This window comes from Podarcis bocagei, assembly GCF_964188305.1.
Source record: "Podarcis bocagei genome assembly, chromosome: 13".
Taxonomy (NCBI): domain Eukaryota; kingdom Metazoa; phylum Chordata; class Lepidosauria; order Squamata; family Lacertidae; genus Podarcis; species Podarcis bocagei.
In genome coordinates, this window is record NC_138138.1 from 5200027 (window position 1) to 5213043 (window position 13017).

A 13017-nucleotide genomic window follows, 5' to 3' on the forward strand; every position below is an offset into this window, starting at 1 on the left:
AGTTCAGATCTAACCCAACCACTTGCAATGCAGGAATATGCAGCTGTTCCATGCAGGGATTCCTCCTGCAACTTTGCCATTGTCAACACCACGCTGTAACCGACTGAGCCATCCAGGCTGATGTGTTCCTTGTGCAGATGTGTTTCTTGTACAGTGGTGCCCCGCAAGACGAACGCCTCACGAGACGAAAAACTCGCAAGACGAAAGGTTTTTTCGTTTTCGAGTTGCTTCGCAAGACGAATTTCCCTATGGGCTTGCTTCGCAAAACGAAGCTTGCCCCCGCACCCCAGACCTCTTTTGAAGCAAGGGGCGGCGGGGAGAAGATCACTTCTCCCCGTTGCCAGCCCCGCAATCTCCGGGGACAGAGGGGAAGGCGCGCGCAACGGGGAGCGATCTTCTCCCCTCCGCCCCTTGCCTCAAAAGAGGGGACAGAGGGGAAGGCGCGCGCGCGCCTTCGCCTCTGTCCCCGGACCCCTTTTGAACCAAGAGGCGGCAACGGGGAGAAGCGATCTTCTCCCCTCCGCCCCTTGTTTCAAAAGAGGGGACAGAGGGGAAGGCGCGTGCGCGCCTTCGCCTCTGTCCCCGGACCCCTTTTGAACCAAGGGGCGGCAATGGGGAGAAGCGATTCTCCCCGCTGCGCCTTCCCTTGCTTTAAAACAGGTCCAGGGACAGAGGGGAAGGCGCGCGGCGCTTCCCCTCTGTCCCCGGACAGTCTCCATAGGAACACATTGATTGATTTTCAATGCATTCCTATGGGAAACCGTGCTTCGCAAGACGAAAAACTCGCAAGAAGAAAAAACTTGCGGAACGAATTAATTCCGTCTTGCGAGGCACCACTGTATCATGATTTACCATTGTAGATGCACACATAAAGCAGGTCTATGGTTTTGTGTTTTTTTTAAAAAAGTACTGTGTGAAGTGGCTTTGTACAGACTTTCTGTGGTTTCATGCTTTCTCTCGCATGACACAAGATTGGCTTTGTTATGAAAATACATGTCAGTTTTGTCCAGACTCACATGGTTCAGGCAGGCTTAATTTGAAAGTCCCTTTTGTGGGAATATTCAGGGATGCAGGAGAGGATATATTGTTTGATTATATCCTTTCCAACTTGTGTTAACAAATTCTACAATTTAGCAGAGTAACATTCCCCTTTTTAAACTTGCACAGCGGATGCGTTTGCTCAGGCTCGCTAAAGCCTCTAAAATACGTTTCGTTGGCAATTTCCCCCTTAGTCCCTCATAAAAGATAGACACGACACAGTCTTCTATAAAAGTATAAAAAGAGCTTACTCACACATTCTGTCCACAAATGGATCCCAGAAGGCAGACTTAAGTTACAAAAGTAATATACACCTGGAAACCATCCCATAAGGAGACAGGTCCTTTGTCCTCTCTTGCCTGGAAGCCAAGAGAGCGTCTTAGGCTAAGCAGATGTTGCTTCTTCGACGAATGTAATCAGAGAGAGAGATGGCTGACCAGTCCTGCTCTTTTGTTACCTGGGCAGGTGAGGTCACGCCCACCTCTAGTCACATGCAGAGGAAGTCTATCCCAGCCTAGAAGAAACAGGAAATTCCGACTGGCTGGTCCAGACATCCCCTTTTATGTCCACTCTAGGGATGTTGTACTTGACTGCTCTTGTGTTTCACACCCCACACCTTTAGACACAGATTTGTTCAATTCATCCTTTTTTAAAAAAACAACAACAACATCCCCCCTCACAAAGAAGCAGACCTGCTTTTGCAACTTTTGAAAACAGATTCTAACTTCCTAACTTTACAACTCTCCTACTCAACCTATTTTTCCACAGCTGCAAGTGTGTGTGTGTGTGTGTGTGTGTCTGCACTTATGGACTAGGAAAGTTACTGTTGGGTGAGGGGAGGAGGGCAAAAAATAAAAGAGATTTGATCAAGATAATATAGGCAACATTGGCTTTTGCATGCATATCTGACTAGGCCATGCAAATCAGCCTTGGCTGGTCTCACACATAGCGCTGGATTGGTGCCACTGTGTTGAACGGCATAAGATAATGTATTATCTTTAATATCTCTCAGAGATTTAATCTTCCTTAATTTTGAATACATAGGTTATGCCATCTCTGAGCAATAACATTAATGAGGTGGATATAATTCATCTCTTTGGGGCTTTTGTATACATATATAAAAAGTAAAACAAATAATTTTGTATGGGATCTGCACACTCATCAGCTACAAAAGCAAACAGTAAAATATATTGGATATGGATAATAATTTCAAAAGTTCCAGTACAAGTATTGCCATGTATGGTTTTTTGCTCTGTTGCGTGTTATTTTAATGTTAATAGTGAAACTTGACTGAATATCTTCACAGGAAACTTTTAAATATGGAACAGATTCACTCTTGTGTTATTGTAGGCAATGTGCCCAACTACACTGAGCTGAACTTGGTTCACCGTCGTTAATTAATTAACTTGGATCATTGCACAGTAGTTTGTTACAATACAAATGTGGGGAATCTTTGGACCTCCAGACGATGCGGAACTACAAGTCCCACCATCCCTGGCTATTGGCCTTCCTGGGGCTGATGGGAATTTTAGTTCAACAACATCTGGTGGACCAAAGATTCCCAACTCTGAAGATGGGGGTGTTGTAAAGCTGAACACACAAAAACAGGACAGCAGTCGTTTTACCCCATGCTTTAATTGTTGCATTCCACTGCTTTTTCTTTACAGAAAACCAGATACAAAAACAAAACCAGTTTGCCATCCGAACATGTATAGTTCCACATTTTAAATTCATTTAACTCATAATTATTGTTATGTACTGAAGTTCTCACCCTGGGCCAGCAGGGGGATACTGTAGATAGTTATGCAAATGAAGGATCGAAAGTGACGTTCAGTGATTGGCTAGTTACAGAAAATGGTTACTGTTGCATTCTAGTAGAGCTCTATATAAGCAGGCTGACTGAGCTCCTCAGTTCAGTTCTGTTCCAGTTTACAAATAAAGAGCTGCCTTGGAAGAATCGCTGTGTCGTCTGATATGTTCGCCCACAACTTAACAATTATTTTATTCACTTCCTGCCTCGGACCGATCACCGGCTATCAGCTGCACGGTTGTTGTGGAGATATTGAAGGAAATATGGAACAGCTGCAAATGGGGACTTAGTGCTTGCCTTACAGCCATGAAACTTTGCTTCCTTTAACCAAAGTACAGTGGTACCTTGGGTTAAGTACTTAATTCATTCCGGAGGTCCGTACTTAACCTGAAACTGTTCTTAACCTGAAGCACCACCTTAGCTAATGGGACCTCCTGCTGCTGCCGCACCGCCGGAGCACAATTTCTGTTCTCATCCTGAAGCAAAGTTTTTAAACTGAAGCACTATTTCTGGGTTAGCGGAGTCTGTAACCTGAAGCGTATGTAACCTGAAGCGTATGTAACCTGAGGTACCACTGTAATGCATCTTTGTAACCCAATAAATTGTTTTTGTTCCTGAGTATGTGTCAGAATAGATAATTGCTAAGCGGCAAAAAAAAATATTTACAGCCTTTATCTGGGGAGTGAAGAAATCAGGGTGGAACAAAACACATGGACATAACTAGTGAATAATGGAGGAATAGTCTTCCCTTGTGTAAAAAAAATATTACGAGTCAGCTGTTTAACTCATTTAAGAACTTAGTTCCATTCAAATAAAGAATTATGGACCAGTACAATGTATCAACAGAACTTAGAAATATATTGTGGAATTGTAATAGGTATGATAAAGAAATAATTAAATCAAACCCATGCCCAAAAATATCCACTCAATGAATAAGTACAGAAGGAAATTAAGATCAGAATTGGTACCTATTAACAGCAGTGAGTTTCAACCAAGAAACAGCAGATCAAATACTGCTGCTTAGCATGCAATCCCAGAACAGTAATAATCTAATTGAACTAAGGAAATGTTTTTTAGGGGGTATTATTAAATCCTATGAACAGATAAGTAATGAAATGCAGTTTCATCTCTCCTCTTTGTTTTAATACTTTCAAATAAGAGTACCTATTTGGTAAGGGAGCATAAACAAATTATATTAGTATGAGCATGAATAGAACCATAAATATATGCCAATATATTTGAGGGAATATCCATAATTATGGAATAGCCATAATATTCCAGATGAAGTTTAGAAACGGGTTTGAAAACATCACATACCACAACAAAGTCTTAATAGACTTTGGTATCCACTGGTATCTGATACCTGCATGACTTCTTCATGTACGCAGCAGATCAGAAAGCAATTCTTGGTGACATGAACACGGGAGCTCACCCTGTCACGGGGATTCGAACTGCCGACCTTCCAATTGGCAAGCCCAAGAGGCTCAGTGGTTTAGACCACAGCGCCACCCGCGTCCCCATAACTATAAATATAAAACACATAACTATGATTTGACCATAGAGCCACTGGCTATATTGTTTGGCTACATTCATGATACGGTCTTGCCCTTGCTTTCCAGCTACCAAGGAAAGGACCGAGGGAAACTCATGGCACATGCCACATGATTGATAATAGAGAAGTAGCATAAGCTTCCACAACTTCTGTGGTCAGCTAATCAAAGCCCACGAGTCCTGTAGTGAGCCCTGCTCTTCACAGCTCCTGCCCTATTTTTGTATATGTGGAACGTTAGGTCCTTCTTAGCGTAGAGGCGTCGTTGCAGCTTCTCATCCTTCAGGCCACCGACGAGGCGGTCACGAAGCATGTTCTACAGCTCTGAGAAGTTGCAGAACCGGGCGGCTTGGCGGAGAGAGGTCACAAACCCAGTTATGGTTTCCCCAGGGGCTTGTCGCTTTGCGTAGAAGGCATTTCGACGAGCCACCACTGAGGGCTGCGGCGAAAAGTGCCCCTTCAGCTGTTCCATTATTGTTTTGTATGGAACAGTAGCGACGTCTTCAGGCTCAAGGAGAGCCTGGGCGATTTCAAACGTCTCCTCTCCGCAGACGCTGAAGAATATCGCCCTCTTCTTGGCGTCTTCTTCGTCGGTGACCCCTTTGGCTTCTAGGAGGAAGGTGAAACGGGAGGCGTACGCTTCCCAGTCTCCAGATGCTGGGTTGAACGGCGAGAAGCTGCTGTCGGTTGCCATTCTGAGTTCCTTGTGTCCCGGAGCTGAAGCCTGGATACACGGTGCGAGGCAGCGGTGCGGCTGGTGGCGGTGCTGCGGTGCTGTGTGTGGCAGTCAGCTCAGCGGGATCCCACCTTCGTCGCCAGTGAAATATACTCGGAGTCGCAAAGTGATTTCATGCTATTCATTCCTCCTCACCACTATGAGCTGAATAAAGAGCATGAAATCACTTTGCGACTCCGAGTATATTTCAGTATACCTGTGCAGGCAACAAAAACAGAGTGATCAACCTGGTGGCACAGTTCTCTGTTAGCTGGTAGTGAGTGGTGTTTGGCTTAGAGAGCCATACGTTGTACTGCTTTCCAATTGTTACGTCTGCCATCATTTGGCAAAATTCTAAAATGCCAGCCAGCAATTCATTTTGGAGCTATAATTTCTGCCTGTGTTTTTTGGTTTGTCTTTTTAAAAAAAACCTTAATGGCCATTGGCATAAACATAGTGAGCATTTCTACACCATAAGCAGTTGTAATTCTTCTGCCAATGATAGAGCTTTCAAAGATTCACCCCCTCCCCACCCCCCCAGATTGATGGCAACCCCAATTCTCAGTACCCTCGCCAAACTACAGCTCCCAGGATTTTGGGAGAGAGGGGGGAGAGCCAGGACATTTAAATTGGTGTAAAACCAATATAAGCATGCACCTCCAGGCACTGGCAGAGGAAGAGGGAGCGGGGGGGGAGCGCACCTGGCTCCCCCCCACACGCTGGACGCCAGGCCCTTGCAGGTGCTGCGCCACGCCCCCAGGACGCACACCAGCCATGCCTATGCCTGCTCTCCGCCCCCAGTGCCGGGGCATGAAGCTCCCCCACTGCCTCCAGGGGGCGAAGCGAAACCACTGCGTTTTCAGCACTGAAGTGTCCTCCTTGGGGTGCAAGTCTGGGCAGTGTGTAGAGAAGTCCTAGGCTGCCCAGACGACAAGACCCCTCTCTCAGCCTCACTTATGTGATCCAAAGCAAAGCAGAGCAATATGTTTGGCACCAGCTTGGCTGCAGGAGTTGCCGGAAGGAGGCGTACAAGGCACCATCCAACCGTCTTGGGGACTCCACTCCGGATTTGTGTATGGCTTACTCCTCAGCCTTTTCTTCTCCCAAATATATCCTGCAAGGCAGCAGATGGTTAGTATAAGAGTTTTCCTTCTCCTAGACGGGCCACCTTCTTAGGTGGACGAGTCCCACCTGTCCCTCATTTTCCTCTATGGCACATGCAGAAACCTCCTTCTTGACCATTGGGCCCACTATTAGTCTTGTCTGCTCAATCCGTCAGAGCCCGTCTTTGCATGCAAGGGAAGTCCCTGACTCACCAAGGGTTTGAGACCCATTGGCCTGCCAATCGAAGTTGTTTCCCAAGTTGTAGCTACTGTGGCATGCTGAAAGCTTCTAGGAGCCTAATGACAGAATATTATGAAATATGGAAAGGATTTGCTGTGACAATTAACAACCAGGATACAAGGAAGGGGAGGAGGAGGAGGTCAAGGAAAGAGGGTAATGATAGTTGAGGAGTTGAGAATAATGGATTTGTTTTTAAATGTTTTTAAATGTTTGTGGTGTATTTTTGTTTTGTTTTTTTTTCCCTTTCTTATTTTGAATTTGTATATGTATGGTTGGAAGTGGCTTGTTTTTTTCTTTTTCTACTTTGTTTTTCTTTTGTAACTTAAAAAAAATAAATTCAATAAATATCATTTAAAAAAGAAAGAAAGAAAGAAAGAAAGAAAGAAAGCTTCTAGGAGCCACAGGTCAGAGCTGAGCACAAGGTGGGGACCAAAGGTGGACAAACTACCCCAGAAGCAGTGTTGACATGTTCCCCACCAGAGGTACTACCCTTCCCCTAACACCCAATACATTCCCAAAACTAAAAGGTTTGCTGCAGTTTTGGTGCTGCTGCAATTTGTTCGTGCCAGCTGTTTTGAAAACAATTGCCTGTGTGCATAAGCAACCTCTGTCTTGAATTTTCTCAGATAGAAGAGTCACTTGGTAGTGATGAATAATTCAAGCCACTCTACTACCAACCAACTTTGATAAGTATAACCCAGTGTCAGCCAGACCACTAAGGACTGATCTGGAATGTCAGCACCTAGTGGAATTCACTCGTTTTTATGCTGAAGCATTTGCTTGAACAAAACATTCCCCTGCTTGAGTTAACCAGTGTGTATGCTAGACGGAAATGCTAGACAACAAAAATTAGATTCTTGATGGAGTCCCCAGGAAGGGAGGAAAAGGGTACCAAAGCCCTTTGGATGTAGAGGGATGAGAGAGCAGCAGTGAACCAAGTTAAGCCTGCAGCCTCTACACTTGTTGGATTGCGAACAAGGGTCAGGGGGATGATTCTCTCCCCCCCCCCTTATTGTTAGCTTTAGAACATCATCTCAGGGTTGCCACCTTTTAACTTGGCAAATTATCATGCACTTCAGCAACGGAGCAAAATGAGTGGGACATAAACAGACTCAGTGGATAATGCTGAATGAAATCTACCATTGATCTGACCTGCTATAAAGCAGCTTTAGAGGTTCCAGCTCCCTACATCTTTCTCTCCGCAGAACCCTTTCTTATTTGGGTCCCCGATCAAGAGGAGACATGTGTGCTCACCCACACAGGCTTACAATCCAATCCCCTTAATATCTTTGCACCAAAGAGAGAAAGGTTGGGAGTGGCAGGGACACTGGGACATGCCCTCACGTGTCCCTGCCAAATAGGGGTTTTGAATTCAATGGTTCGGGTCCTTCTCCTGGTCTGGAGGGTGGGACCTGAAACAATGGATTCAAGTTACGAGAAACACCAGGAAGAACTTTCTGACAGTAAGAGCTGTTCAACAGTGGAACGGTCTCCCTCGGAGGTTGTGGACTCTCCATCTTTGGAGGTTTTTATGCAGAGATTGGATGCCCATCTGTCTTGGATGCTTCAGTTGAGATTCCTGCATTGCAGAGGTTTGGACTAAAGGACCATCGAGGTCTCTTCCAATTCTACCATGCTATGATTCTATGATTCCATCAGTGGCGCACACCTGTGTTCTGTTATGTGCAGTTGGAGCCAATAATTAGAGGTCCTTAGACCAGTCCCCTGAATTACACAGTTTGACCCACAGCGCAAAGCTCAAACTCCCCCCGCCCACCAAAAAACTTCCCAATGTGCACCTGCACACCTGTGTTTCATTTGAAAGCCCTTTCTGTCAAACCTTCATTTTTCACTGGGGTGGAGAGGTTGTTTATTATAGCGCTCCATTTTCGCCTTCCTTTGCAAGGGCTCCTTTTAAATTTGCCCTCAGTTGTATGTGGTCAGAAAACACAAATAGAAAATGTTGCAGGAGCCATAGGTTATGGTGATTTATGGTGATTATTCATTAGTATTTTGCCATACATTAAGGACCCGTGTGTGTCCTTTCCCCATTAATGAAGAATTTGGAGCAAATGATTCAGCAAAGGAAACACAGCCCAGAATAACTAAGGAGACAGTACAAGAATATTTGGCTAGTTTAGATGTATGCAAGTCTCCAGGGCCAGATGAACTGCATCCAAGAGTATTAAAAGAACTGGCAGATGTGATCTCAGAACCACTGGCAGTCATCTTCGAGAAATCCTGGAGAACAGGCGAAGTCCCGGCAGACTGGAGGAGGGCAAATGTTGTCCCTATTTTCAAAAAGGGGGAAAGAGAGGACCCAAATAATTACCGCCCAGTCAGTCTGACATCAATAGCAGGGAAGATTCTGGAGCAGATCATTAAGCAAACAGTCTGTGAGCACCTAGAAAGGAATGCTGTGATCACCAATAGTCAGCATGGATTTCTGAAAAATAAGTCATGTCAGACTAACCTGATCTCATTTTTTGACAGAATTACAAGCCTGGTAGATGAAGGGAACTCAGTGGATATAGCCTACCTTGATTTCAGTAAGGCATTTGACAAGGTGCCCCATGATATTCTTGTAAAGAAGCTGGTAAAATGCGGTCTTGACTCTGCTACCACTCAGTGGATTTGTAACTGGCTGACTGACCGAACCCAAAGGGTGCTCATCAATGGTTCCTCTTCATCCTGGAGAAGAGTGACTAGTGGGGTGCCACAGGGTTCTGTCTTGGGCCCGGTCTTATTTAACATCTTTATCAACGACTTGGATGATGGACTCAAGGGCATCCTGATCAAATTTGCAGATGACACCAAACTGGGAGGGGTGGCTAACACCCCAGAGGACAGGATCACACTTCAAAACGACCTTGACAGATTAGAGAACTGGGCAAAAACAAACAAAATGAATTTTAACAGGGAGAAATGTAAAGTATTGCACTTGGGCAAAAAAAATGAGAGGCACAAATACAAGATGGGTGACACCTGGCTTGAGAGCAGTACATGTGAAAAGGATCTAGGAGTCTTGGTTGACCACAAACTTGAAATGAGCCAACAGTGTGACGCGGCAGCTAAAAAAGCCAATGCAATTCTGGGCTGCATCAATAGGAGTATAGCATCTAGATCAAGGGAAGTAATAGTTCCACTGTATTCTGCTCTGGTCAGACCACACCTGGAGTACTGTGTCCAGTTCTGGGCACCACAATTCAAGAAGGACACTGACAAACTGGAACGTGTCCAGAGGAGGGCAACCAAAATGGTCAAAGGCCTGGAAACGATGCCTTATGAGGAACGGCTAAGGGAGCTGGGCATGTTTAGCCTGGAGAAGAGGAGGTTAAGGGGTGATATGATAGCCATGTTCAAATATATAAAAGGATGTCACATAGAGGAGGGAGAAAGGTTGTTTTCTGCTGCTCCAGAGAAGCGGACACGGAGCAATGGATCCAAACTACAAGAAAGAAGATTCCACCTAAACATTAGGAAGAACTTCCTGACAGTAAGAGCTGTTCGACAGTGGAATTTGCTGCCAAGGAGTGTGGTGGAGTCTCCTACTTTGGAGGTCTTTAAGCAGAGGCTTGACAACCATATGTCAGGAGTGCTCTGATGGTGTTTCCTGCTTGGCAGGGGGTTGGACTCGATGGCCCTTGTGGTCTCTTCCAACTCTATGATTCTATGATTCTATGAATAGGAATCAAGCAAAGGTACAGACCCGCCCCCAAATCAATCCAAATCACATCCTTAATTTTTTTTAAAAGCACAAGACAGAGGTCTCCATGTAAGTATCATAACTTTTTTTAATGTGATGGTCTGCTACATGCCGCTGGTCTAGGGGTGTACAATAAAAATTGAGAGGGTCATAAGTCACATGCACTATATTGGCTTTTGTTCTCCTGCAGCTGTGTGCGATACGTAATTTAAATTAGTTATAATTGCCCTGGAAGTGGGTGGTGTTGGAAAGTAAGAAGAAGCCGTTTTGAAGTTGGTTGGTTAATGATCAAGCGTTACATAAAATTTATGTCTTTGCTTAGTTAGTCTCACTGCCCTTATCTCAGACCTTGTGGGAGGCCAGACTATATTTTGGGAGGGAAATGAACAATTTTCGCCCACCCGCAAAGAGGCGTGAAGATGCTTCGCTTTACCTGTCCCAGTTGTCGTCCCAATAGCCACAATTGGGCTTCTCCAGCCAGCCAGGCGCCATGGCGGGGTAGGAGGCTGCGCTGGCCGGCGAAGACAGAAGCAGTAGCCCCAGCAGAGGAGCCATGGGTGGAGGTAGGGGAACCGGGGCGTCGTCAGGGCTTTTACCCACCACCTGCTGCTGCCCAAGAGGCACCGTGGAGAAGAAGACAGAGCTGCCTGCCAACCCACAAGTGGCGGCCGCGGCTGCTAAGTTGTGGGTGAACATATCAGATGACACAGCAATTCTTCAAACAGCTCTTGTTTATTCACAGGCCAGAACAGAACTGAGCTGAAGGGTTCAGCCAACCTGCTTATATAGAGCTCCACTACAATGCAACAGTAACAACTTTCTGTAACTATCCAATCACTGAACGTCACTTTCAATCCCTTATTTGCATATGTGGACCTGAGTGAAAACTATCTACAGTATCCCCCTGCTGGCCCAGGGTGAGAACTTCAGTACATAACAGCGGCCACTGCAATAACCTACCTGATCCTCATGGGAGGAATGAAGGAGGCAGGCAGGCAGGCAGGTGGCAGCGGCAATGAAACACGAGGAAGCGGCACGGAAAGGGGGCTTGGAGAGGGAAGGAAGGGCAGACTGAGGGAGAGGGAGCAGGAGGAGAACACAGCAGCAGCCGGCAGCTGGCGTCACATGCCCCCTTCACAGCGCCGCCCTACTGAGGCAGGCAGACAGGCAGGCAAGCCGACTCCCACCATCGACGGCGCACAGCGTGGGACAAGATTGCTCCATCCCTGAGGAGAAAAGGGCTGCCGTGTGTGTGAGGGAGAGAGAGGGAGAGGGAAAGAACATGCACGCCGGCGATCCACACTCTGGTGATCCACATGTCGATTCCCGGACCGTCCGCAGGCCGGATTTAGAAGACAATTGGGCCTGATCTGGCCCATGGGCCTTAGTTTGCAGACCCATGGTTTATCCTCTCTTCCCATTTTGGCCCTGGTTTTAATGTTAAGTCAGTGCACAAGCAGACCACATACTGTGAGTGTATAATTTCTGAAGCTTAGCACTGGCATGAGACGTGCCCATAGCAGCCATGGTGCCACCCAAGGCAGAGGTGCTGGCAGTAGCAGCATCACCACTAGCCAGACTCCTCACCTCTAGTCAGACTGCTCCATCCTGGTACTTGCTTGTAGTGATGGGCAGCAAAAATGGCATCCCAAACGGTTTGTGCTTTCCAGCACCGTCACCACACATGGTGGTATGTGCCAGCTGTTGGGCATCCTCACCAAGAGGCTCACTCCAGTGGTTAGACCAGTCTTTGTCATCAAGTGTTATTCCCCAGTTTCCCTCCCAGACTTTTAAAAGGTCACTTACCTTGAATCTACACCATCGAGGTCTAGTAATATAGTATATAATGAAGAAATTATACCTGATTAGAGGCTGCTGAAATCATGTTTTCAAAAGCTGTGAGTGAGGGGCAGACATGCTAAACGAAATCATTAATTTGCCACCATTGAAGCCAACATTGGTAGTTGAATCCCCAGCTCAGAAAAAGGTCTACCATTAATATATTAAAAAATCATGTAGGTGAAGGAAAAATTTTTCTAACACCACGATTGCCAGGGTTCAAGCCTTTGTTTGCTATAGAATTCTGAATGAAAATACAATGGTTGCAATGAGGAGTTGTGAGTAATAAGTGTAAAACCTCTACATATCCAACTAATAAGTAAAGAGCTACTGAAAGATTTTTCTTGCATTGGTTTTACAGTAAAACACTAATTAGGAGACCATTTACAGAAATATTTTCTATTTGCACCCATCTCTTTATTTTACTGTCTAAACTAATAAATATTAAATGATGAACCTGGTTGGTCTCACTGGCAGTCTAGAATCCCTCACCCACCTTTTTGCATTTGTATGTAAAGTAAGTTCATTTTCAGTATTGACTTTTCCCCATTAAAAATAAAATGTTCCAAATTTTATATTGTTTGTTGGAGATCCATCCTATGTGAAAAAGAAAAGTTAACTTAGGCAACGTGTTCATTTTTACAGCAGCTATATGCACTGTTAGAGGCAGCTGCAATTTCCTTCAGCAATTGAGATCAGACCTTATCATGTTCCAAATGTGTCTATAATTTGCAAGGAATAAATTATTTATGGTTCTTTCACTTTCACTTTTTTATTTTATCTTTTGAAAAACCAAGCTTTAGAAATTTGATGTGGTTAATTCCTACAAATTTCATGCACCTATGTGAAGAAACAAAGAATTATGACCTTCTTGGTTTCCCAGTGCAAGTCAATGGAAGAATCAAAGATTTGGATTTCCAAATATTCACTGGGATTTTCTAGGCTGGAATCAGATCAGTTCTGAATTGATCCAAACTGAATTGGGGCCTGATCCAAATCACCAAATTGTGGGATGG

The 13017-nt window shown here is 45.2% G+C and overlaps 1 protein-coding gene and 1 long non-coding RNA gene across 4 annotated transcripts in view; one reads left to right on the forward strand and one right to left on the reverse strand.

The window, feature by feature from the left end:
* Positions 1-7144, reverse strand: part of LOC308571467 — a 150852-nt gene extending 143708 nt beyond the window's left edge. The window contains exons 1-2 of the long non-coding RNA XR_014001465.1: positions 6856-7144; positions 6150-6512 (exon numbers count right to left, since the gene is read on the reverse strand). This is a non-coding gene — a long non-coding RNA (uncharacterized lncRNA). The remainder of the gene's footprint in view (positions 1-6149; positions 6513-6855) is intronic.
* Positions 1-13017, forward strand: part of LOC308571350 (uncharacterized protein) — a 127677-nt gene that overhangs the window by 24765 nt on the left and 89895 nt on the right. The gene's annotated exons all lie outside the window — the stretch shown is intronic.